Source organism: Hyla sarda, unplaced genomic scaffold (assembly GCF_029499605.1).
Source record: "Hyla sarda isolate aHylSar1 unplaced genomic scaffold, aHylSar1.hap1 scaffold_1082, whole genome shotgun sequence".
NCBI lineage: Eukaryota > Metazoa > Chordata > Amphibia > Anura > Hylidae > Hyla > Hyla sarda.
In genome coordinates this window covers 37,401-64,659 of record NW_026607702.1, presented here as the reverse complement: position 1 = coordinate 64,659, position 27,259 = coordinate 37,401, and the positions used below count along the sequence as shown (strand labels likewise).

Sequence of the window (27,259 nt, the reverse complement as noted above, 5' to 3'; positions counted from 1 at the left end):
GCGCCTTCTCGCTCATTTTTGCAGGTAAAACCCACGATCGCAGCTCAGCAACAATCCAGGGCCCCCCGTAAAGAGGGCCCCGATCACCACTCCTTTCAACCCAAACCACGCACAGAAATCCACACGTGATCTTAGCCAAAAGGCCGAGAAGCGATAACCGTGAAAGGGGCGGGCCCAACAAGGTCCCCTTCATGGGCACTATCACTGCTTGCTGTCTGGGAGGCTGCCAGACAATTTTCCATGCACACTCTGGGCTGGGGGGCAGTCAACCACCAGTACACACAGCAGAACCTAAACCCATACCATTATTGCTAAGCAGCAAGACAGGGGCCCATTGCACTCCCACGGGGCCTTTTTAAATGCAATCCATAACCCGGATTTGCCAGGAACCCTTCTTACTCCTCCTACTTGCATGTGACACTGGGTTTAGGATCTGCATAGGAAACACACACACAAGCACACACCTACCTTTGTTGCCTGCAGATGCCTCCTTGGCTGTCCCCAAACGGTATCAAACCAACACCCACGGGAAGCTGTAAGCATAGAGGACATGCCTGCACCCCATTGGACTTACCTGTGTGGGTTAAATCCGGGTTATTTGACAACCTATGGCGGTGATGGTTCTGCTCAGGCAGAGCAGTGCTGATGCTCCTCATAAAGCTGTCGCTGCTGTGAAGGTTCTAGGTGACATCACAAATCCCTATGGTTACATACACAACAAAGCTGGGTTGTTGTTGTTTACACTCTGCAAGGCCTGTGGAAGTGAGTGACATCATAGCACTGTAGTTCTGAGGGTTCAAGATGGATGCAACAATCTCCTGTTGCTTCTATGAAGGCCGTAATAGACGACATCACCAAACAGCTCCATAGTCACATACACAGCAAAGGAGAGATGTTGTTTACACCTAGTGATGTCAGTGGTATTGAGTGACATCACAGCACAGTGCTAAGGCTCCTGGGCCTGGACACAGCAGCGGCTGCAATATCTCAACGGAGAATACGTTTATATCTATGTGTGTGTGTGCGCATATATATATATATATATATATATATATATATATATATATATTTCTCCGCCGAAATCACTTTTAAACCCATTTCCACCTTTTTTTCCCTTCTCTTCCTCTTACTTTTTTTTCACGTTTTTTTACGTTTTTCTCCTTTTCGCCTCTTTTCTGGGCGTATTATTCTTCTTTTTCTTCTTTTTTTTCGTCTAATGCATACCCCATCAGTGCAGCAATGCTTATTCAATACCGCCAGCAGATGGAGACACTGGGGGATAATTTTCTAAGGATTTATACTGATTTTTCCTGTCTGAATTTGTCGCACAGAAAGTTGCAGGCCAAATATGTGTGACATTTCTGCGACTTTAGCTTCTAGAGCATTTTTACAACATTATACATAGGTGCTGAATACATAAAAAGCGACTGTTCAGCGACAGACAAGTCGCATCGGCTGAAAGTAGGCCAGAATGTCAGTCCATGTTGGAGCAGGTTTAGATACAGTCTAAAGCATAGATCTCAAAGTCTGTGCACAGAATTTAGCAAGGGCCTCGCACCTTCTGATGCATCAGGTAGGTGCACAATAGCATAGCCTAACCCTCTGTACTTTGGTCTATATTGATGCGGGACATAGACAGCCAGCTGATGACCAATCCATTAGTGCAATGGATGGCTGGAAGCATTTGTCTTTGCCTTTGCAATACCACAGAAGCAATGCATGGTCAATGTACAGCAATGACACACCTGTGTGAACAGCCAGGAGACCCCCCCCCCCCCCCCCATGTTATGTTACATAGTTACATAGTTAGTACGGTCGAAAAAAGACATATGTCCATCACGTTCAACCAGGGAATTAAGGGGTAGGGGTGTGGCGCGATATTGGGGAAGGGATGAGATTTTATATTTCTTCATAAGCATTAATCTTATTTTGTCAATTAGGAACATTCAGCACCCACCCGCTATCAAGGCAGCTGCCTATCATGTCATGCCCTACCTGCACAGGTGTGCTGGCTACTCAAATGATCCAATTAAGGAGGCCATTTAGTCAGCAGCAGCAGAAGTCCTGTGCCTGGACGCTCCAACAGGGGCCAGACACAAGCAGAAGCAGAAGCAGCAGAAGCAGCAGCAGCACCACCTTTTGTTTTTTGGCTGCAGCAGCAGCAAGGCCCACAGGGCTGGCTAGCTGGCTAGCCAGCAAGCAGGTAGCAATGAAAGTAGGAATCTTTCTTTTTAACCCTGTAAGGGGGTGGTGCACTGTACCCGAAGATACTGCCATATCGGGTCAATGCATAGGGCGACGGAAGCAAGCTTCGAAATCGGCCCCCGTTCTCAAAAATCCATTTAATATATGGTCCCCAGATAGGGGACGTATCAGATATTAAACTGATAAGAACAGATACTACACTTGATCTTAGCCAAAAGGCCGAGAAGCGATAACCGTGAAAGGGGCGGGCCCAACAAGGTCCCCTTCATGGGCACTATCACTGCTTGCTGTCAGGGAGGCTGCCAGACAATTTTCCATGCACACTCTGGGCTGGGGGGCAGTCAACCACCAGTACACACAGCAGAACCTAAACCCATACCATTATTGCTAAGCAGCAAGACAGGGGCCCATTGCACTCCCACGGGGCCTTTTTAAATGCAATCCATAACCCGGATTTGCCAGGAACCCTTCTTACTCCTCCTACTTGCATGTGACACTGGGCTTAGGATCTGCATAGGAAACACACACACAAGCACACACCTACCTTTGTTGCCTGCAGATGCCTCCTTGGCTGTCCCCAAACGGTATCAAACCAACACCCACGGGAAGCTGTAAGCATAGAGGACATGCCTGCACCCCATTGGACTTACCTGTGTGGGTTAAATCCGGGTTATTTGACAACCTATGGCGGTGATGGTTCTGCTCAGGCAGAGCAGTGCTGATGCTCCTCATAAAGCTGTCGCTGCTGTGAAGGTTCTAGGTGACATCACAAATCCCTTTGGTTACATACACAACAAAGCTGGGTTGTTGTTGTTTACACTCTGCAAGGCCTGTGGAAGTGAGTGACATCATAGCACTGTAGTTCTGAGGGTTCAAGATGGATGCAACAATCTCCTGTTGCTTCTATGAAGGCCGTAATAGACGACATCACCAAACAGCTCCATAGTCACATACACAGCAAAGGAGAGATGTTGTTTACACCTAGTGATGTCAGTGGTATTGAGTGACATCACAGCACAGTGCTAAGGCTCCTGGGCCTGGACACAGCAGCGGCTGCAATATCTCAACGGAGAATACGTTTATATCTATGTGTGTGTGTGCGCATATATATATATATATATATATATATATATATATATATATATATTTCTCCGCCGAAATCACTTTTAAACCCATTTCCACCTTTTTTTCCCTTCTCTTCCTCTTACTTTTTTTTCACGTTTTTTTACGTTTTTCTCCTTTTCGCCTCTTTTCTGGGCGTATTATTCTTCTTTTTCTTCTTTTTTTTCGTCTAATGCATACCCCATCAGTGCAGCAATGCTTATTCAATACCGCCAGCAGATGGAGACACTGGGGGATAATTTTCTAAGGATTTATACTGATTTTTCCTGTCTGAATTTGTCGCACAGAAAGTTGCAGGCCAAATATGTGTGACATTTCTGCGACTTTAGCTTCTAGAGCATTTTTACAACATTATACATAGGTGCTGAATACATAAAAAGCGACTGTTCAGCGACAGACAAGTCGCATCGGCTGAAAGTAGGCCAGAATGTCAGTCCATGTTGGAGCAGGTTTAGATACAGTCTAAAGCATAGATCTCAAAGTCTGTGCACAGAATTTAGCAAGGGCCTCGCACCTTCTGATGCATCAGGTAGGTGCACAATAGCATAGCCTAACCCTCTGTACTTTGGTCTATATTGATGCGGGACATAGACAGCCAGCTGATGACCAATCCATTAGTGCAATGGATGGCTGGAAGCATTTGTCTTTGCCTTTGCAATACCACAGAAGCAATGCATGGTCAATGTACAGCAATGACACACCTGTGTGAACAGCCAGGAAACCCCCCCCCCCCCCCCCCATGTTATGTTACATAGTTACATAGTTAGTACGGTCGAAAAAAGACATATGTCCATCATGTTCAACCAGGGAATTAAGGGGTAGGGGTGTGGCGCGATATTGGGGAAGGGATGAGATTTTATATTTCTTCATAAGCATTAATCTTATTTTGTCAATTAGGAACATTCAGCACCCACCCGCTATCAAGGCAGCTGCCTATCATGTCATGCCCTACCTGCACAGGTGTGCTGGCTACTCAAATGATCCAATTAAGGAGGCCATTTAGTCAGCAGCAGCAGAAGTCCTGTGCCTGGACGCTCCAACAGGGGCCAGACACAAGCAGAAGCAGAAGCAGCAGAAGCAGCAGCAGCACCACCTTTTGTTTTTTGGCTGCAGCAGCAGCAAGGCCCACAGGGCTGGCTAGCTGGCTAGCCAGCAAGCAGGTAGCAATGAAAGTAGGAATCTTTCTTTTTAACCCTGTAAGGGGGTGGTGCACTGTACCCGAAGATACTGCCATATCGGGTCAATGCATAGGGCGACGGAAGCAAGCTTCGAAATCGGCCCCCGTTCTCAAAAATCCATTTAATATATGGTCCCCAGATAGGGGACGTATCAGATATTAAACTGATAAGAACAGATACTACACTTGATCTTAGCCAAAAGGCCGAGAAGCGATAACCGTGAAAGGGGCGGGCCCAACAAGGTCCCCTTCATGGGCACTATCACTGCTTGCTGTCAGGGAGGCTGCCAGACAATTTTCCATGCACACTCTGGGCTGGGGGGCAGTCAACCACCAGTACACACAGCAGAACCTAAACCCATACCATTATTGCTAAGCAGCAAGACAGGGGCCCATTGCACTCCCACGGGGCCTTTTTAAATGCAATCCATAACCCGGATTTGCCAGGAACCCTTCTTACTCCTCCTACTTGCATGTGACACTGGGCTTAGGATCTGCATAGGAAACACACACACAAGCACACACCTACCTTTGTTGCCTGCAGATGCCTCCTTGGCTGTCCCCAAACGGTATCAAACCAACACCCACGGGAAGCTGTAAGCATAGAGGACATGCCTGCACCCCATTGGACTTACCTGTGTGGGTTAAATCCGGGTTATTTGACAACCTATGGCGGTGATGGTTCTGCTCAGGCAGAGCAGTGCTGATGCTCCTCATAAAGCTGTCGCTGCTGTGAAGGTTCTAGGTGACATCACAAATCCCTTTGGTTACATACACAACAAAGCTGGGTTGTTGTTGTTTACACTCTGCAAGGCCTGTGGAAGTGAGTGACATCATAGCACTGTAGTTCTGAGGGTTCAAGATGGATGCAACAATCTCCTGTTGCTTCTATGAAGGCCGTAATAGACGACATCACCAAACAGCTCCATAGTCACATACACAGCAAAGGAGAGATGTTGTTTACACCTAGTGATGTCAGTGGTATTGAGTGACATCACAGCACAGTGCTAAGGCTCCTGGGCCTGGACACAGCAGCGGTTGCAATATCTCAACGGAGAATACATTTATATCTATGTGTGTGTGTGCGCATATATATATATATATATATATATATATATATATATATATATATATATATCTCCGCCGAAATCACTTTTAAACCCATTTCCACCTTTTTTTCCCTTCTCTTCCTCTTACTTTTTTTTCACGTTTTTTTACGTTTTTCTCCTTTTCGCCTCTTTTCTGGGCGTATTATTCTTCTTTTTCTTCTTTTTTTTCGTCTAATGCATACCCCATCAGTGCAGCAATGCTTATTCAATACCGCCAGCAGATGGAGACACTGGGGGATAATTTTCTAAGGATTTATACTGATTTTTCCTGTCTGAATTTGTCGCACAGAAAGTTGCAGGCCAAATATGTGTGACATTTCTGCGACTTTAGCTTCTAGAGCATTTTTACAACATTATACATAGGTGCTGAATACATAAAAAGCGACTGTTCAGCGACAGACAAGTCGCATCGGCTGAAAGTAGGCCAGAATGTCAGTCCATGTTGGAGCAGGTTTAGATACAGTCTAAAGCATAGATCTCAAAGTCTGTGCACAGAATTTAGCAAGGGCCTCGCACCTTCTGATGCATCAGGTAGGTGCACAATAGCATAGCCTAACCCTCTGTACTTTGGTCTATATTGATGCGGGACATAGACAGCCAGCTGATGACCAATCCATTAGTGCAATGGATGGCTGGAAGCATTTGTCTTTGCCTTTGCAATACCACAGAAGCAATGCATGGTCAATGTACAGCAATGACACACCTGTGTGAACAGCCAGGAGACCCCCCCCCCATGTTATGTTACATAGTTACATAGTTAGTACGGTCGAAAAAAGACATATGTCCATCACGTTCAACCAGGGAATTAAGGGGTAGGGGTGTGGCGCGATATTGGGGAAGGGATGAGATTTTATATTTCTTCATAAGCATTAATCTTATTTTGTCAATTAGGAACATTCAGCACCCACCCGCTATCAAGGCAGCTGCCTATCATGTCATGCCCTACCTGCACAGGTGTGCTGGCTACTCAAATGATCCAATTAAGGAGGCCATTTAGTCAGCAGCAGCAGAAGTCCTGTGCCTGGACGCTCCAACAGGGGCCAGACACAAGCAGAAGCAGAAGCAGCAGAAGCAGCAGCAGCACCACCTTTTGTTTTTTGGCTGCAGCAGCAGCAAGGCCCACAGGGCTGGCTAGCTGGCTAGCCAGCAAGCAGGTAGCAATGAAAGTAGGAATCTTTCTTTTTAACCCTGTAAGGGGGTGGTGCACTGTACCCGAAGATACTGCCATATCGGGTCAATGCATAGGGCGACGGAAGCAAGCTTCGAAATCGGCCCCCGTTCTCAAAAATCCATTTAATATATGGTCCCCAGATAGGGGACGTATCAGATATTAAACTGATAAGAACAGATACTACACTTGATCTTAGCCAAAAGGCCGAGAAGCGATAACCGTGAAAGGGGCGGGCCCAACAAGGTCCCCTTCATGGGCACTATCACTGCTTGCTGTCAGGGAGGCTGCCAGACAATTTTCCATGCACACTCTGGGCTGGGGGGCAGTCAACCACCAGTACACACAGCAGAACCTAAACCCATACCATTATTGCTAAGCAGCAAGACAGGGGCCCATTGCACTCCCACGGGGCCTTTTTAAATGCAATCCATAACCCGGATTTGCCAGGAACCCTTCTTACTCCTCCTACTTGCATGTGACACTGGGCTTAGGATCTGCATAGGAAACACACACACAAGCACACACCTACCTTTGTTGCCTGCAGATGCCTCCTTGGCTGTCCCCAAACGGTATCAAACCAACACCCACGGGAAGCTGTAAGCATAGAGGACATGCCTGCACCCCATTGGACTTACCTGTGTGGGTTAAATCCGGGTTATTTGACAACCTATGGCGGTGATGGTTCTGCTCAGGCAGAGCAGTGCTGATGCTCCTCATAAAGCTGTCGCTGCTGTGAAGGTTCTAGGTGACATCACAAATCCCTTTGGTTACATACACAACAAAGCTGGGTTGTTGTTGTTTACACTCTGCAAGGCCTGTGGAAGTGAGTGACATCATAGCACTGTAGTTCTGAGGGTTCAAGATGGATGCAACAATCTCCTGTTGCTTCTATGAAGGCCGTAATAGACGACATCACCAAACAGCTCCATAGTCACATACACAGCAAAGGAGAGATGTTGTTTACACCTAGTGATGTCAGTGGTATTGAGTGACATCACAGCACAGTGCTAAGGCTCCTGGGCCTGGACACAGCAGCGACTGCAATATCTCAACGGAGAATACGTTTATATCTATGTGTGTGTGTGCGCATATATATATATATATATATATATATATATATATATATATATATATATTTCTCCGCCGAAATCACTTTTAAACCCATTTCCACCTTTTTTTCCCTTCTCTTCCTCTTACTTTTTTTTCAAGTTTTTTTACGTTTTTCTCCTTTTCGCCTCTTTTCTGGGCGTATTATTCTTCTTTTTCTTCTTTTTTTTCGTCTAATGCATACCCCATCAGTGCAGCAATGCTTATTCAATACCGCCAGCAGATGGAGACACTGGGGGATAATTTTCTAAGGATTTATACTGATTTTTCCTGTCTGAATTTGTCGCACAGAAAGTTGCAGGCCAAATATGTGTGACATTTCTGCGACTTTAGCTTCTAGAGCATTTTTACAACATTATACATAGGTGCTGAATACATAAAAAGCGACTGTTCAGCGACAGACAAGTCGCATCGGCTGAAAGTAGGCCAGAATGTCAGTCCATGTTGGAGCAGGTTTAGATACAGTCTAAAGCATAGATCTCAAAGTCTGTGCACAGAATTTAGCAAGGGCCTCGCACCTTCTGATGCATCAGGTAGGTGCACAATAGCATAGCCTAACCCTCTGTACTTTGGTCTATATTGATGCGGGACATAGACAGCCAGCTGATGACCAATCCATTAGTGCAATGGATGGCTGGAAGCATTTGTCTTTGCCTTTGCAATACCACAGAAGCAATGCATGGTCAATGTACAGCAATGACACACCTGTGTGAACAGCCAGGAGACCCCCCCCCCCCCCCATGTTATGTTACATAGTTACATAGTTAGTACGGTCGAAAAAAGACATATGTCCATCACGTTCAACCAGGGAATTAAGGGGTAGGGGTGTGGCGCGATATTGGGGAAGGGATGAGATTTTATATTTCTTCATAAGCATTAATCTTATTTTGTCAATTAGGAACATTCAGCACCCACCCGCTATCAAGGCAGCTGCCTATCATGTCATGCCCTACCTGCACAGGTGTGCTGGCTACTCAAATGATCCAATTAAGGAGGCCATTTAGTCAGCAGCAGCAGAAGTCCTGTGCCTGGACGCTCCAACAGGGGCCAGACACAAGCAGAAGCAGAAGCAGCAGAAGCAGCAGCAGCACCACCTTTTGTTTTTTGGCTGCAGCAGCAGCAAGGCCCACAGGGCTGGCTAGCTGGCTAGCCAGCAAGCAGGTAGCAATGAAAGTAGGAATCTTTCTTTTTAACCCTGTAAGGGGGTGGTGCACTGTACCCGAAGATACTGCCATATCGGGTCAATGCATAGGGCGACGGAAGCAAGCTTCGAAATCGGCCCCCGTTCTCAAAAATCCATTTAATATATGGTCCCCAGATAGGGGACGTATCAGATATTAAACTGATAAGAACAGATTTTTTTACTTTTAGATATAATATTCTTAGACTAAAAGACCTTACGCAGTCCAGATTACACTTAGTCTGCTAAAAGCATATTCCACAGATGTAGATTCCAAAGACTTTTAGCCACTTTGTGACCTAATCTTTTTTTATCCAATAAATAGAAAACATACATCTCACTAAGAGCTAGGCGAACACAATCTTTAGAGGTAATAGTGTCTCTTTTAAAAAGAAGAATATTCCTCGTCTTCCATAGTGCAATTTTAATACAATTTATACTAATCCACAAAACCCGAGACTTCTCCACAGATAAAACATTATAAAATCCATATAAAATAACTTCATGATTTAAAAAATTAAGATCAGAAATGAATTTTAGTAAGGGTCCTATCAAATGCCATATCTCTTGGGCGTAAAAACAGTTCCAAAAAATGTGTAAAACTGTTTCCTCACTAGGACACCCCATTCTCGGGCACTTTGCACTACGACACAATCCTCTTCTGTGTTGGAATTCTCTGGTAGGCAAACATTGATGTGCTATCTGCCAGGCCAGATCTTTTAAGTCATTAGATAAGAATCCCATATTCACCATCCTCCAAACTCTTAGAGATTTCTCAGTGGAATAATTAGATATTAAGCAAATCTGTTCTATCTTCCTGATTTCAGGAACTAATTTTCGTGCATTACTACAAATTTCTTGACTAAAATTAGCAATGCCATAAATACGAATAATCTTTTCTAAAACCACATAGTGCGCTGGGGGAATAAATAAGATTGGGGACGTTAAAGGTAAGGTTATCCACTTTCTTTTTCTAAAAATGTGACCTGCAGCATATTTTAAAAAATAAGACCAATAACAGTTTCTTTGCAAGCCATTAAAACACATAGAAAAAAAGTGAATATATAAAAACCTTTTTAAATCAGGCACATCCTTACCCCCCAATTTCTTTGTCTTCATCATTACATCTCTCCTGAGTTTATCCATTTTAGACCCCCATAAAAAATGAAAGCAAATCTTGTTTAAAAACTTTAAGGTGCGTTCACTCGGTGGGAAAACCAAGCTTAAATATAGCATGATAGGTAGCAACAAAGCTTTCATTATCAGTACTTTTCCTTCTATTGTTAATTTCCTCATTTTCCAAAAACTTATTTTCTTTTGCACTTTCTCTTTGACGATGGACCAGCTTTCCTCTCCATTATTTTCATTGTCAAAGATGACACCCAAGATTTTGATTTTATCATATTGCACATTCACCTCCGTATTGCCCCAATTCCCTATTGCAAAGCAATCACATTTATTTTTATTTAATTTGAAGCCAGAGCCCTCACAAAAAAATTCTGTCTGTCTGATAGCACGTTTCAGGGATGGTTCATCTGAACATAGAATATTAACATCATCCATGTATGCTATCGTCTTTACGCTCTGTCCTCCACTTCCAGGGATTGGCACTCCTCTAATGAGCTTATCTTTTCTCAAAACATTCAACAGAGGTTCTATTGCACATATGAAAAGAATGGGTGATAGGGGGCACCCCTGTTTCACCCCAGACTGTAAACATACCTCTTGGGATAAAAAACCGTTAATTAAAATACGACTAAAACAGTTTTTATATAAAAGTGCAATTTTTCCAACAATAAAATCAGGAAAATTCATTTTCTTTAAAACCAACCATAAAAAATCATGAGAAACACGGTCATAAGCCTTTTGAAAATCCAAGGATAAAATTGCCAATTTCTGATCACATTGTTTCTGATACCATAAAACATCTTTTACAAGGTTTAGATGATCACTTATTTTCCTTCCAGGTACTCCGCATACTTGGTCACTGTGTATAACCTTAGCAATTACCTGCTTGAGCCTATTTGCTAAAATTTTTGCTAAAACCTTATAGTCTGTATTTAGCAGGGTAATAGGCCTCCAATTTTCTAATTTAGAGATGTCTCCTTTTTTAAAAATCAGAGTAACAACACCATCTCTCCAGGACGCAGGTAAAATCTCAGATTTAAAAGCACAGTTAAAAATACCTAAAAGATCATCTTTTAAAATGGACCAAAAACACAAATAAAATTCAACTGGCAACCCATCCGAACCAGGTGTTTTACCATTTAAAAAACTCTTAAAAATGCTTAAAAGTTCAGGTAAAAAGATTTCATCACAAAGGCTGTCTTGGTCAGTTTTGTCAAGTTTTGAATCCAAGGTATCTAAAACATCATTAGTAAAGGAAATATCAATATCTTTTTTATTAAAAAGCTCCTGATAAAATACTTGTGCGTCTCGCAACATCTCTTCATTAGTTATCTTCCCTTCTATTACAGATATCATTTCTTTCTTTCCCACCACCTTCTTAAAAAAGAATCTCGAACACTTTTCATCATTCTCCAGACATTGCACCTTGCTGTTAAAAATCATTTCTTTTCCTTTTTGACTAATGGCATTTTTTATTTCATTCTTTGTCTGAGCAATAACATCATCCATCTCAAGCCCGGCTTGCTTTAGTTTATAATATGTTTGGATTTTAGTGTTTAACATTTTAAACCATAACTTTTTCTCCTTAGCCTTTTGGATGCCCACACGGATAAAAAACAGTTTAGTCCACTTTTTAACATCCTCCCACCAATCCAAAATATTTTTATATTGGGATTGACGCAATCTCCATTTGTTATAAGCAGCAATAAAATCATTTTTTGTTTTCATGTCCTCTAATAAAGTAGTGTTGAGCTTCCAAACGCCTCTGCCTTTCTCTAGGCCAGGTAAAGTGACATGTGCATATAATAACTTATGATCAGAGAAAATATTTGATAAAAGAGAAACATCAACTAGATTAAAACTTTCCGATAAAAAAATAAAATCAATCCTGGATTTGCAGACATTATTTTCCCATGTGTAACCAGGGTCGTCTGGGTATTTTCTCCTCCAGACATCGGTAAAGTTAAAATCCTCAGTCATACTCTTAATCTGTTTCTCTGTTTTATCCACTCTGACATGCAAACTTCCACTCTCACGATGATCACCACTCATACAACAATTAAAATCTCCAGCCATTAAAATAGGTGTTGAACCTGGGATAAAAGCCTGAATATCATTAATCAAGTCGGCTCTCTCATTTTTTTCAGGAGAAGCATAGATGTTAAAAAGCTTAATCTCCGAGCCATTGTACTTAATATTAACTAATAGCGCTCTACCAGGTATAATTTCTAAGAAGGACAAAACTTGTACATCTGAACCTCTAAACAAGATCCCAACACCTGAAGATCTGTTCATATTGTCACCCGACCAGACCGATGGTCCCAAAGTCCAGCCACGACAAAGGTCCTCATAATTTGGACTATGTTCAATTCCACATTCTTGTAAAAAGAACAGAGAACAGTCCAAGGTCTCTAAAAAACTAAACAAAGCAGCCCTTCTCGTAGGGCTCTTTAGACCTCTCACATTAAGAGAGGAGCACTTTAAGGAAGCTATTCGCTACTGGAGTTTGAGTCCGATATGAAACCCACAGGTGACTCCGGGCTTTCGAACTCTTTGATATTTTTTGGATCGGACGCTGATCTTATAGAAGGCCTCCATGCATGTTGACTGTCCTCACATCCGTCTGAGCTTTTTTTGACAGGCCGTTTAATGCCAAGTTGTGGCTCATCTCCGAGTTCCTTCTTCCGCTTGATCTCCTTCACGCCAACCTCCATGGCTTCACTGCTCACTAGTGACCCTCCTCCGCCAGAACCCTCCACAGAAGGTCTCCCCTCTGTCTCAGGCACAGCAGCAGAAAGGTCCATAAGCTCCGCCACGACATCAGAAGTTACAGCCGGCTTTTCTGAAGGCGCCTCAGACCGCTGGGGTGCTTTCGCAGGTGGTACTTCAGCTTGCACTACACCCACTCTCCCCGCTACACGGTCAGCCCACGATCTAGCTACACTGGAACGGAGACTGCAATCTTTAAAGGCATGGCCTTCTTCACCACAAATGTTGCAGACGATTTTAGCACAGTCCTTAGAAACATGGCCTTCTTGATTGCACCGACCACAGCGAACTGTAGTGTCCGTGCAAACTTCCATAGTATGTCCGAATTTCTTACATTTCCTACAAAAAGTAGGCATCTCGGGATAAAACAAATAGCCCTTATCCCGACCGATAGAAAAGTTGGAGGGTGGATGACACAACCCTCCAATGCCAGTAGCATCCTCCTTCATTTTCACAAAAAACTTATGTTTCCCCGTCCATAGGTCTTCTGAATTCATCACCTTATGGGAATACTTAACAGAACTGCAGTATTTCCCCAAAAAGAGCTCAATATGGGACACAGTCACAAAGGGATTGTGCATACACACAACTAGAGGAATATCGCCTCCAGTATACAACACTGTGACCGTGATCCCATCAAGCTCAGCAAGGTCTTGATTGCTTTTCAGCTTCTCAAAAAGATTCTGGCATGCATAAACAGAGTCCAGAGTTAGGATGAAGCTGCCCTTCCGAGGATCTCTGAGACAGACGATGTTCTCTTTCTTCACCCCAAGAAGCTTGTAGAGAGTTTCTTTCACAAAATAAGAAAGTTGGACGAGTTCTTGTTTGTCTTCATCAACATCAAAGCGAAAGGAAAAACGAATCCGCGTTTCACCGGATGTAAGGTAACGGATGCGAACACCCATCTTGTCGATCGCCTTTTCGGTTCCTCGTAGCAGCCCCCCTTGGAAAAGGTAGGACAAACTCCCAGGATCCTCCTGACCAGACACTTGATCTAGCCAAAAGGCCGAGAAGCGATAACCGTGAAAGGGGCGGGCCCAACAAGGTCCCCTTCATGGGCACTATCACTGCTTGCTGTCAGGGAGGCTGCCAGACAATTTTCCATGCACACTCTGGGCTGGGGGGCAGTCAACCACCAGTACACACAGCAGAACCTAAACCCATACCATTATTGCTAAGCAGCAAGACAGGGGCCCATTGCACTCCCACGGGGCCTTTTTAAATGCAATCCATAACCCGGATTTGCCAGGAACCCTTCTTACTCCTCCTACTTGCATGTGACACTGGGCTTAGGATCTGCATAGGAAACACACACACAAGCACACACCTACCTTTGTTGCCTGCAGATGCCTCCTTGGCTGTCCCCAAACGGTATCAAACCAACACCCACGGGAAGCTGTAAGCATAGAGGACATGCCTGCACCCCATTGGACTTACCTGTGTGGGTTAAATCCGGGTTATTTGACAACCTATGGCGGTGATGGTTCTGCTCAGGCAGAGCAGTGCTGATGCTCCTCATAAAGCTGTCGCTGCTGTGAAGGTTCTAGGTGACATCACAAATCCCTTTGGTTACATACACAACAAAGCTGGGTTGTTGTTGTTTACACTCTGCAAGGCCTGTGGAAGTGAGTGACATCATAGCACTGTAGTTCTGAGGGTTCAAGATGGATGCAACAATCTCCTGTTGCTTCTATGAAGGCCGTAATAGACGACATCACCAAACAGCTCCATAGTCACATACACAGCAAAGGAGAGATGTTGTTTACACCTAGTGATGTCAGTGGTATTGAGTGACATCACAGCACAGTGCTAAGGCTCCTGGGCCTGGACACAGCAGCGGCTGCAATATCTCAACGGAGAATACGTTTATATCTATGTGTGTGTGTGCGCATATATATATATATATATATATATATATATATATATATATTCTCCGCCGAAATCACTTTTAAACCCATTTCCACCTTTTTTTCCCTTCTCTTCCTCTTACTTTTTTTTCACGTTTTTTTACGTTTTTCTCCTTTTCGCCTCTTTTCTGGGCGTATTATTCTTCTTTTTCTTCTTTTTTTTCGTCTAATGCATACCCCATCAGTGCAGCAATGCTTATTCAATACCGCCAGCAGATGGAGACACTGGGGGATAATTTTCTAAGGATTTAAACTGATTTTTCCTGTCTGAATTTGTCGCACAGAAAGTTGCAGGCCAAATATGTGTGACATTTCTGCGACTTTAGCTTCTAGAGCATTTTTACAACATTATACATAGGTGCTGAATACATAAAAAGCGACTGTTCAGCGACAGACAAGTCGCATCGGCTGAAAGTAGGCCAGAATGTCAGTCCATGTTGGAGCAGGTTTAGATACAGTCTAAAGCATAGATCTCAAAGTCTGTGCACAGAATTTAGCAAGGGCCTCGCACCTTCTGATGCATCAGGTAGGTGCACAATAGCATAGCCTAACCCTCTGTACTTTGGTCTATATTGATGCGGGACATAGACAGCCAGCTGATGACCAATCCATTAGTGCAATGGATGGCTGGAAGCATTTGTCTTTGCCTTTGCAATACCACAGAAGCAATGCATGGTCAATGTACAGCAATGACACACCTGTGTGAACAGCCAGGAGACCCCCCCCCCCCCCCCCCATGTTATGTTACATAGTTACATAGTTAGTACGGTCGAAAAAAGACATATGTCCATCACGTTCAACCAGGGAATTAAGGGGTAGGGGTGTGGCGCGATATTGGGGAAGGGATGAGATTTTATATTTCTTCATAAGCATTAATCTTATTTTGTCAATTAGGAACATTCAGCACCCACCCGCTATCAAGGCAGCTGCCTATCATGTCATGCCCTACCTGCACAGGTGTGCTGGCTACTCAAATGATCCAATTAAGGAGGCCATTTAGTCAGCAGCAGCAGAAGTCCTGTGCCTGGACGCTCCAACAGGGGCCAGACACAAGCAGAAGCAGAAGCAGCAGAAGCAGCAGCACCACCTTTTGTTTTTTGGCTGCAGCAGCAGCAAGGCCCACAGGGCTGGCTAGCTGGCTAGCCAGCAAGCAGGTAGCAATGAAAGTAGGAATCTTTCTTTTTAACCCTGTAAGGGGGTGGTGCACTGTACCCGAAGATACTGCCATATCGGGTCAATGCATAGGGCGACGGAAGCAAGCTTCGAAATCGGCCCCCGTTCTCAAAAATCCATTTAATATATGGTCCCCAGATAGGGGACGTATCAGATATTAAACTGATAAGAACAGATACTACACTTGATCTTAGCCAAAAGGCCGAGAAGCGATAACCGTGAAAGGGGCGGGCCCAACAAGGTCCCCTTCATGGGCACTATCACTGCTTGCTGTCAGGGAGGCTGCCAGACAATTTTCCATGCACACTCTGGGCTGGGGGGCAGTCAACCACCAGTACACACAGCAGAACCTAAACCCATACCATTATTGCTAAGCAGCAAGACAGGGGCCCATTGCACTCCCACGGGGCCTTTTTAAATGCAATCCATAACCCGGATTTGCCAGGAACCCTTCTTACTCCTCCTACTTGCATGTGACACTGGGCTTAGGATCTGCATAGGAAACACACACACAAGCACACACCTACCTTTGTTGCCTGCAGATGCCTCCTTGGCTGTCCCCAAACGGTATCAAACCAACACCCACGGGAAGCTGTAAGCATAGAGGACATGCCTGCACCCCATTGGACTTACCTGTGTGGGTTAAATCCGGGTTATTTGACAACCTATGGCGGTGATGGTTCTGCTCAGGCAGAGCAGTGCTGATGCTCCTCATAAAGCTGTCGCTGCTGTGAAGGTTCTAGGTGACATCACAAATCCCTTTGGTTACATACACAACAAAGCTGGGTTGTTGTTGTTTACACTCTGCAAGGCCTGTGGAAGTGAGTGACATCATAGCACTGTAGTTCTGAGGGTTCAAGATGGATGCAACAATCTCCTGTTGCTTCTATGAAGGCCGTAATAGACGACATCACCAAACAGCTCCATAGTCACATACACAGCAAAGGAGAGATGTTGTTTACACCTAGTGATGTCAGTGGTATTGAGTGACATCACAGCACAGTGCTAAGGCTCCTGGGCCTGGACACAGCAGCGGCTGCAATATCTCAACGGAGAATACGTTTATATCTATGTGTGTGTGTGCGCATATATATATATATATATATATATATATATATATATATATATATATATATATATTTCTCCGCCGAAATCACTTTTAAACCCATTTCCACCTTTTTTTCCCTTCTCTTCCTCTTACTTTTTTTTCACGTTTTTTTACGTTTTTCTCCTTTTCGCCTCTTTTCTGGGCGTATTATTCTTCTTTTTCTTCTTTTTTTTCGTCTAATGCATACCCCATCAGTGCAGCAATGCTTATTCAATACCGCCAGCAGATGGAGACACTGGGGGATAATTTTCTAAGGATTTATACTGATTTTTCCTGTCTGAATTTGTCGCACAGAAAGTTGCAGGCCAAATATGTGTGACATTTCTGCGACTTTAGCTTCTAGAGCATTTTTACAACATTATACATAGGTGCTGAATACATAAAAAGCGACTGTTCAGCGACAGACAAGTCGCATCGGCTGAAAGTAGGCCAGAATGTCAGTCCATGTTGGAGCAGGTTTAGATACAGTCTAAAGCATAGATCTCAAAGTCTGTGCACAGAATTTAGCAAGGGCCTCGCACCTTCTGATGCATCAGGTAGGTGCACAATAGCATAGCCTAACCCTCTGTACTTTGGTCTATATTGATGCGGGACATAGACAGCCAGCTGATGACCAATCCATTAGTGCAATGGATGGCTGGAAGCATTTGTCTTTGCCTTTGCAATACCACAGAAGCAATGCATGGTCAATGTACAGCAATGACACACCTGTGTGAACAGCCAGGAGACCCCCCCCCCCCCCCCATGTTATGTTACATAGTTACATAGTTAGTACGGTCGAAAAAAGACATATGTCCATCACGTTCAACCAGGGAATTAAGGGGTAGGGGTGTGGCGCGATATTGGGGAAGGGATGAGATTTTATATTTCTTCATAAGCATTAATCTTATTTTGTCAATTAGGAACATTCAGCACCCACCCGCTATCAAGGCAGCTGCCTATCATGTCATGCCCTACCTGCACAGGTGTGCTGGCTACTCAAATGATCCAATTAAGGAGGCCATTTAGTCAGCAGCAGCAGAAGTCCTGTGCCTGGACGCTCCAACAGGGGCCAGACACAAGCAGAAGCAGAAGCAGCAGAAGCAGCAGCAGCACCACCTTTTGTTTTTTGGCTGCAGCAGCAGCAAGGCCCACAGGGCTGGCTAGCTGGCTAGCCAGCAAGCAGGTAGCAATGAAAGTAGGAATCTTTCTTTTTAACCCTGTAAGGGGGTGGTGCACTGTACCCGAAGATACTGCCATATCGGGTCAATGCATAGGGCGACGGAAGCAAGCTTCGAAATCGGCCCCCGTTCTCAAAAATCCATTTAATATATGGTCCCCAGATAGGGGACGTATCAGATATTAAACTGATAAGAACAGATACTACACTTGATCTTAGCCAAAAGGCCGAGAAGCGATAACCGTGAAAGGGGCGGGCCCAACAAGGTCCCCTTCATGGGCACTATCACTGCTTGCTGTCAGGGAGGCTGCCAGACAATTTTCCATGCACACTCTGGGCTGGGGGGCAGTCAACCACCAGTACACACAGCAGAACCTAAACCCATACCATTATTGCTAAGCAGCAAGACAGGGGCCCATTGCACTCCCACGGGGCCTTTTTAAATGCAATCCATAACCCGGATTTGCCAGGAACCCTTCTTACTCCTCCTACTTGCATGTGACACTGGGCTTAGGATCTGCATAGGAAACACACACACAAGCACACACCTACCTTTGTTGCCTGCAGATGCCTCCTTGGCTGTCCCCAAACGGTATCAAACCAACACCCACGGGAAGCTGTAAGCATAGAGGACATGCCTGCACCCCATTGGACTTACCTGTGTGGGTTAAATCCGGGTTATTTGACAACCTATGGCGGTGATGGTTCTGCTCAGGCAGAGCAGTGCTGATGCTCCTCATAAAGCTGTCGCTGCTGTGAAGGTTCTAGGTGACATCACAAATCCCTTTGGTTACATACACAACAAAGCTGGGTTGTTGTTGTTTACACTCTGCAAGGCCTGTGGAAGTGAGTGACATCATAGCACTGTAGTTCTGAGGGTTCAAGATGGATGCAACAATCTCCTGTTGCTTCTATGAAGGCCGTAATAGACGACATCACCAAACAGCTCCATAGTCACATACACAGCAAAGGAGAGATGTTGTTTACACCTAGTGATGTCAGTGGTATTGAGTGACATCACAGCACAGTGCTAAGGCTCCTGGGCCTGGACACAGCAGCGGCTGCAATATCTCAACGGAGAATACGTTTATATCTATGTGTGTGTGTGCGCATATATATATATATATATATATATATATATATATATATATATATTTCTCCGCCGAAATCACTTTTAAACCCATTTCCACCTTTTTTTCCCTTCTCTTCCTCTTACTTTTTTTTCACGTTTTTTTACGTTTTTCTCCTTTTCGCCTCTTTTCTGGGCGTATTATTCTTCTTTTTCTTCTTTTTTTTCGTCTAATGCATACCCCATCAGTACAGCAATGCTTATTCAATACCGCCAGCAGATGGAGACACTGGGGGATAATTTTCTAAGGATTTATACTGATTTTTCCTGTCTGAATTTGTCGCACAGAAAGTTGCAGGCCAAATATGTGTGACATTTCTGCGACTTTAGCTTCTAGAGCATTTTTACAACATTATACATAGGTGCTGAATACATAAAAAGCGACTGTTCAGCGACAGACAAGTCGCATCGGCTGAAAGTAGGCCAGAATGTCAGTCCATGTTGGAGCAGGTTTAGATACAGTCTAAAGCATAGATCTCAAAGTCTGTGCACAGAATTTAGCAAGGGCCTCGCACCTTCTGATGCATCAGGTAGGTGCACAATAGCATAGCCTAACCCTCTGTACTTTGGTCTATATTGATGCGGGACATAGACAGCCAGCTGATGACCAATCCATTAGTGCAATGGATGGCTGGAAGCATTTGTCTTTGCCTTTGCAATACCACAGAAGCAATGCATGGTCAATGTACAGCAATGACACACCTGTGTGAACAGCCAGGAGACCCCCCCCCCCCCCCCCATGTTATGTTACATAGTTACATAGTTAGTACGGTCGAAAAAAGACATATGTCCATCACGTTCAACCAGGGAATTAAGGGGTAGGGGTGTGGCGCGATATTGGGGAAGGGATGAGATTTTATATTTCTTCATAAGCATTAATCTTATTTTGTCAATTAGGAACATTCAGCACCCACCCGCTATCAAGGCAGCTGCCTATCATGTCATGCCCTACCTGCACAGGTGTGCTGGCTACTCAAATGATCCAATTAAGGAGGCCATTTAGTCAGCAGCAGCAGAAGTCCTGTGCCTGGACGCTCCAACAGGGGCCAGACACAAGCAGAAGCAGAAGCAGCAGAAGCAGCAGCAGCACCACCTTTTGTTTTTTGGCTGCAGCAGCAGCAAGGCCCACAGGGCTGGCTAGCTGGCTAGCCAGCAAGCAGGTAGCAATGAAAGTAGGAATCTTTCTTTTTAACCCTGTAAGGGGGTGGTGCACTGTACCCGAAGATACTGCCATATCGGGTCAATGCATAGGGCGACGGAAGCAAGCTTCGAAATCGGCCCCCGTTCTCAAAAATCCATTTAATATATGGTCCCCAGATAGGGGACGTATCAGATATTAAACTGATAAGAACAGATTTTTTTTTTTTTTTTAGTTAACCCTCAGAACTCCATCAGAGCTCTAAGATCTTATTTGAGCTTGATTTTTTGTTCATCATCAGGAAAACCCGTTTTTCTTTATTTCTTTATCTCTTTTTTTTTTTTTTTTTAAACAATAAAAGAAACCATATTTAAAACATAAAAAAATTATCAAACCAAAACTAACCATACTATAATTCTATAATTTCTTAAAGAAAAATTACCCAAATGTCATTCCTCTTCTCCATGCAAAGACCATCAAGAAGTCTAAGAAACCACAAGTTATAGATCCACTCAGCATCTCACTTTTGGCTGGAATCGCCAGCCACGCTGGAACCTTGTATGTTTCCACAAATCTATCTATATCTGCGTGAAAGGAACAATAGACTTTATCCCTTGCTTCATTGACTTTGATTCCCAATCTTTCTTTCAGATTTCCCAAATCCTCGTCAAAGGCTTTTTTCTCTTTTTTTGACACACTCTTGAAGACAACATCAAGAGAGCCTCCATACTCTACCGGTACATATTCTTCTTCATTTTCTTTCCTTTTCTTCTCCTCCATCACTTTCCTGGTTGGGGTTTCCTCCTCTTCAGGTTCTTCCCTCACATCAGTTTCCTCCTCCCTACTTCGTTTCATAACCTCCTTTTTCTTCTTCTTCTTCTTAGGACACATTACTGCCAGGTGTCCCTCATCACCACATAGATGACACTTTTTCTTCACCTTACATGCTTCTGGCTCATGGCCTTCTTCTTGGCATTTATAGCACCAAACAATATCACAAAAATCTTTCCTATGGCCATACCTTTTACACTTTCGACAAAAGTCGTCCATGCCTGAAAAGAACAGGTCCCCATTTACTGGGCCAATCTTAAAACGCCCTGGGGGATAAATTAGCTTTCCATCAGGTGTTTTCTGAAACTTCACTTGAAATTTCCACTTTGTCGTCCAAAGTCCATATTGATTATAGATCTTGCCTTTTGGCTTCACCTCCTCACAGAATCTAGAAAGGAACAGAACAATCTCTTCTTCTGTGATATACGGACTGTACATCCTCACAGTTATAAGTCTTTCCCGAGTCGGGAAATGGGGAGTAATCTCTACCCCTCCCAACTTAGGGTGCGACTTCCACAGCAATGCTTTATTGCAGAACACACCATAGTCCTCCTCCGAAACCAGAACCACATCATAGACTCCACTTCTTGGAAATTCCAGCATCGATAATATCTGGTCCTTCCTCAGCTCAAAAAGCTGGAACAAAATCTCCTCCACCACGAAGAATAAACCTCTCTCCTTCTTTCCAGCATCCAAAAGAGTAATTCGGACTCCATTTCGTAGTCTGGCGTAGCTAGGTACACCTCCAGCAGGCTCTTCTTTCTTGCCAGCCTCCTCCATCGCAGAAAAAACACCTCCCCTACTGCAGGCAGGTAGGTAGGTAGGTGGTGATCGCTCCTCGTTGCCCGGGGACTAAGCCGCCACCCTGATGTCAGCAAGGGGGTTTAGTCCCACCATATAGATGGGACGATCCCCCAGGGAAAAGGAGCGGGTACCCCGGGCACCTTCCAGCCAGATCAAGCAAGCAGATACTACACTTGATCTTAGCCAAAAGGTCGAGAAGCGATAACCGTGAAAGGGGCGGGCCCAACAAGGTCCCCTTCATGGGCACTATCACTGCTTGCTGTCAGGGAGGCTGCCAGACAATTTTCCATGCACACTCTGGGCTGGGGGGCAGTCAACCACCAGTACACACAGCAGAACCTAAACCCATACCATTATTGCTAAGCAGCAAGACAGGGGCCCATTGCACTCCCACGGGGCCTTTTTAAATGCAATCCATAACCCGGATTTGCCAGGAACCCTTCTTACTCCTCCTACTTGCATGTGACACTGGGCTTAGGATCTGCATAGGAAACACACACACAAGCACACACCTACCTTTGTTGCCTGCAGATGCCTCCTTGGCTGTCCCCAAACGGTATCAAACCAACACCCACGGGAAGCTGTAAGCATAGAGGACATGCCTGCACCCCATTGGACTTACCTGTGTGGGTTAAATGCGGGTTATTTGACAACCTATGGCGGTGATGGTTCTGCTCAGGCAGAGCAGTGCTGATGCTCCTCATAAAGCTGTCGCTGCTGTGAAGGTTCTAGGTGACATCACAAATCCCTTTGGTTACATACACAACAAAGCTGGGTTGTTGTTGTTTACACTCTGCAAGGCCTGTGGAAGTGAGTGACATCATAGCACTGTAGTTCTGAGGGTTCAAGATGGATGCAACAATCTCCTGTTGCTTCTATGAAGGCCGTAATAGATGACATCACCAAACAGCTCCATAGTCACATACACAGCAAAGGAGAGATGTTGTTTACACCTAGTGATGTCAGTGGTATTGAGTGACATCACAGCACAGTGCTAAGGCTCCTGGGCCTGGACACAGCAGCGGCTGCAATATCTCAACGGAGAATACGTTTATATCTATGTGTGTGTGTGCGCATATATATATATATATATATATATATATATATATATTTCTCCGCCGAAATCACTTTTAAACCCATTTCCACCTTTTTTTCCCTTCTCTTCCTCTTACTTTTTTTTCACGTTTTTTTACGTTTTTCTCCTTTTCGCCTCTTTTCTGGGCGTATTATTCTTCTTTTTCTTCTTTTTTTTCGTCTAATGCTGTTACGCCGAGCGCTCCGGGTCCCCGCTCCTCCCCGGAGCGCTCGCTACACTTCCCTCACTGCAGCGCCCCGGTCGGTTCCACGGACCCGGGGCGCTGCGTTACCACCTCCGGCCGGGATGCGATTCGCGATGCGGGTAGCGCCCGCTCGCGATGCGCACCCCGGCTCCCGTACCTTACTCGCTCCCCGTCAGTTCTGTCCCGGCGCGCGCGGCCCCGCTCCCTAGGGCGCGCGCGCGCCGGGTCTTTGCGATTTAAAGGGCCACTGCACCGCTGATTGGTGCAGTGGTTCCAATTAGTGTTTACACCTGTGCACTTCCCTATATCACCTCACTTCCCCTTCACTCCCTCGCCGGATCTTGTTGCCCTAGTGCCAGAGAAAGCGTTCCTTGTGTGTTCCTTGCCTGTGATTCCAGACCTTCTGCCGTTGCCCCTGACTACGATCCTTGCTGCCTGCCCCGACCTTCTGCTACGTCCGACCTTGCTTCTGTCTACTCCCTTGTACCGCGCCTATCTTCAGCAGCCAGAGAGGTTGAGCCGTTGCTAGGGGATACGACCTGGTCACTACCGCCGCAGCAAGACCATCCCGCTTTGCGGCGGGCTCTGGTGAAAACCAGTAGTGACTTAGAACCGATCCTCTAGCACGGTCCACGCCAATCCCTCTCTGGCACAGAGGATCCACTACCTGCCAGCCGGCATCGTGACAGTAGATCCGGCCATGGATCCCGCTGAAGTTCCTCTGCCAGTTGTCGCTGACCTCACCACGGTGGTCGCCCAGCAGTCACAACAGATTGCGCAACAAGGCCAACAGCTGTCTCAACTGACTGTTATGCTACAACAGTTACTACCACAGCTCCAGCAATCATCTCCTCCGCCAGCTCCTGTACCTCCTCCGCAGCGAGTGGCCGCTTCTGGAATACGACTATCCTTGCCGGATAAATTTGATGGGGACTCTAAGTTTTGCCGTGGCTTTCTTTCCCAATGTTCATTACACTTGGAGATGATGTCGGACCAGTTCCCCACTGAAAGGTCTAAGGTGGCTTTCGTAGTCAGCCTGCTGTCTGGAAAAGCCCTGGCTTGGGCCACACCGCTCTGGGACCGCAATGACCCCGTCACTGCCTCTGTACACTCCTTCTTCTCGGAAATTCGAAGTGTCTTTGAGGAACCTGCCCGAGCCTCTTCTGCTGAGACTGCCCTGTTGAACCTGGTCCAGGGTAATTCTTCCGTTGGCGAGTATGCCGTACAGTTCCGTACCCTTGCTTCAGAATTATCCTGGAATAATGAGGCACTCTGCGCGACCTTTAAAAAAGGCCTATCCAGCAACATTAAAGATGTTCTGGCCGCACGAGAAATCCCTGCTAACCTACATGAGCTCATCCATCTTGCCACTCGCATTGACATGCGTTTTTCCGAACGGCGTCAGGAGCTCCGCCAGGATATGGACTCTGTTCGCACGAGGCGTTTCTTCTCCCCGGCTCCTCTCTCCTCTGGTCCCCTGCAATCTGTTCCTGTGCCTCCCGCCGTGGAGGCTATGCAGGTCGACCGGTCTCGCCTGACACCCCAAGAGAGGACACGACGCCGCATGGAGAATCTCTGCCTGTACTGTGCTAGTACCGAACACTTCCTGAAGGATTGTCCTATCCGTCCTCCCCGCCTGGAAAGACGTCCGCTGACTCCGCACAAAGGTGAGACAGTCCTTGATGTCTACTCTGCTTCTCCACGTCTTACTGTGCCTGTGCGGATGTCTGCCTCTGCCTTCTCCTTCTCTGCTGTGGCCTTCTTGGACTCTGGATCTGCAGGAAATTTCATCTTAGCCTCTCTCGTCAACAAGTTCAACATCCCGGTGACCAGTCTCGCCAGACCCCTCTACATCAATTGTGTAAACAATGAAAGATTGGACTGTACTATACGTTTTCGCACGGAGCCCCTTCTAATGTGCATCGGATCTCATCACGAGAGGATTGAACTGTTGGTCCTCCCCAATTGCACTTCTGAAATCCTTCTTGGACTTCCCTGGCTTCAACTCCATTCCCCAATCCTGGATTGGTCCACTGGGGAGATCAAGAGTTGGGGGCCCTCTTGTTCCAAGGACTGCTTAAAACCGGTTCCCAGTAAACCTTGCCGTGTCCCTGTGCTTCCTCATGTAACCGGTCTCCCTAAGGCCTATATGGACTTTGCGGACGTTTTTTGCAAAAAACAAGCTGAGACTCTACCTCCTCACAGGCCTTATGATTGTCCCATTGACCTCCTCCCGGGCACTACTCCACCCCGGGGCAGAATCTATCCTCTGTCCGTCCCAGAGACTCTTGCCATGTCTGAATACGTCCAAGAAAATTTAAAAAAGGGCTTTATCCGTAAATCCTCCTCTCCTGCCGGAGCCGGATTTTTCTTTGTGTCCAAAAAAGATGGCTCTCTACGTCCTTGCATTGACTACCGCGGTCTTAATAAAATCACGGTTAAGAACCGCTACCCCCTACCCCTCATCTCTGAACTCTTTGATCGTCTCCAAGGTGCCCATATTTTTACCAAACTGGACTTAAGAGGTGCTTATAATCTCATCCGCATCAGAGAGGGGGATGAATGGAAAACGGCATTTAACACCAGAGATGGACACTTTGAGTATCTGGTCATGCCCTTTGGTCTATGCAACGCCCCTGCCGTCTTCCAAGACTTTGTTAATGAAATTTTTCGTGATCTACTATACTCCTGTGTTGTTGTATATCTGGACGATATCCTGATTTTTTCTGCCAATCTAGAAGAACACCGCCAGCATGTCCGTATGGTTCTTCAGAGACTTCGTGATAATCAACTCTATGCCAAAATAGAGAAATGTCTGTTTGAATGCCAATCTCTTCCTTTTCTAGGATACTTGGTCTCTGGCCAGGGACTACAAATGGACCCAGATAAACTCTCTGCCGTCTTAGATTGGCCACGCCCCTCCGGACTCCGTGCCATCCAACGTTTTTTGGGGTTCGCCAATTATTACAGGCAATTTATTCCACATTTTTCTACCATTGTGGCTCCTATTGTGGCTTTAACAAAAAAAAATGCCGATCCCAAGTCCTGGCCTCCTCAAGCGGAAGACGCCTTTAAACGACTCAAGTCTGCCTTTTCTTCGGCTCCCGTGCTCTCCAGACCTGACCCATCTAAACCCTTCCTATTGGAGGTTGATGCCTCCTCAGTGGGAGCTGGAGCTGTCCTTCTACAAAAAAAATCTTCCGGGCATGCTGTTACTTGTGGTTTTTTTTCCAGGACCTTCTCTCCGGCGGAGAGGAACTACTCCATCGGGGATCGAGAGCTTCTAGCCATTAAATTAGCACTTGAGGAATGGAGGCATCTGCTGGAGGGATCAAGATTTCCAGTTATTATTTACACCGATCACAAGAACCTCTCCTACCTCCAGTCTGCCCAACGGCTGAATCCTCGTCAGGCCAGGTGGTCTCTGTTCTTTGCCCGATTTAATTTTGAAATTCACTTTCGGCCTGCTGATAAAAACATTAGGGCCGATGCTCTCTCTCGTTCCTCAGATGCCTCTGAAATTGAACTCTCTCCTCAACACATCATTCCTCCTGACTGCCTGATTTCCACTTCTCCAGCCTCCATCAGGCAAACTCCTCCAGGAAAGACCTTTGTTTCTCCACGCCAACGCCTTGGGATCCTCAAATGGGGTCACTCCTCCCATCTCGCAGGTCATGCGGGCATCAAGAAATCTGTGCAACTCATCTCTCGCTTCTATTGGTGGCCGACTCTAGAGACTGATGTGGTGGACTTTGTGCGAGC

General features: G+C 45.5%; 6 non-coding genes and 1 pseudogene across 6 annotated transcripts; all 7 read right to left on the bottom strand.

The window, feature by feature from the left end:
- Window positions 1-2,245: 2,245 nt before the first annotated feature.
- LOC130300448 (U2 spliceosomal RNA) lies at window positions 2,246-2,436 on the bottom strand. Its single transcript, XR_008851310.1, has one exon. It is a non-coding gene; the product is annotated as a U2 spliceosomal RNA (small nuclear RNA).
- Window positions 2,437-4,529: 2,093 nt separating this feature from the next.
- Window positions 4,530-4,720, bottom strand: LOC130300447 (U2 spliceosomal RNA). Its single transcript, XR_008851309.1, has one exon. It is a non-coding gene; the product is annotated as a U2 spliceosomal RNA (small nuclear RNA).
- Window positions 4,721-6,809: 2,089 nt separating this feature from the next.
- Window positions 6,810-7,000, bottom strand: LOC130300446 (U2 spliceosomal RNA). Its single transcript, XR_008851308.1, has one exon. It is a non-coding gene; the product is annotated as a U2 spliceosomal RNA (small nuclear RNA).
- Window positions 7,001-9,094: 2,094 nt separating this feature from the next.
- On the bottom strand, window positions 9,095-9,271 carry LOC130300459 (U2 spliceosomal RNA; annotated as a pseudogene).
- Window positions 9,272-16,071: 6,800 nt separating this feature from the next.
- Window positions 16,072-16,262, bottom strand: LOC130300445 (U2 spliceosomal RNA). The gene has a single exon (XR_008851307.1). It is a non-coding gene; the product is annotated as a U2 spliceosomal RNA (small nuclear RNA).
- Window positions 16,263-18,363: 2,101 nt separating this feature from the next.
- On the bottom strand, window positions 18,364-18,554 carry LOC130300444 (U2 spliceosomal RNA). Its single transcript, XR_008851306.1, has one exon. It is a non-coding gene; the product is annotated as a U2 spliceosomal RNA (small nuclear RNA).
- Window positions 18,555-20,646: 2,092 nt separating this feature from the next.
- LOC130300465 (U2 spliceosomal RNA) lies at window positions 20,647-20,836 on the bottom strand. The gene has a single exon (XR_008851324.1). It is a non-coding gene; the product is annotated as a U2 spliceosomal RNA (small nuclear RNA).
- Between the last annotated feature and the right edge of the window lie 6,423 nt (window positions 20,837-27,259).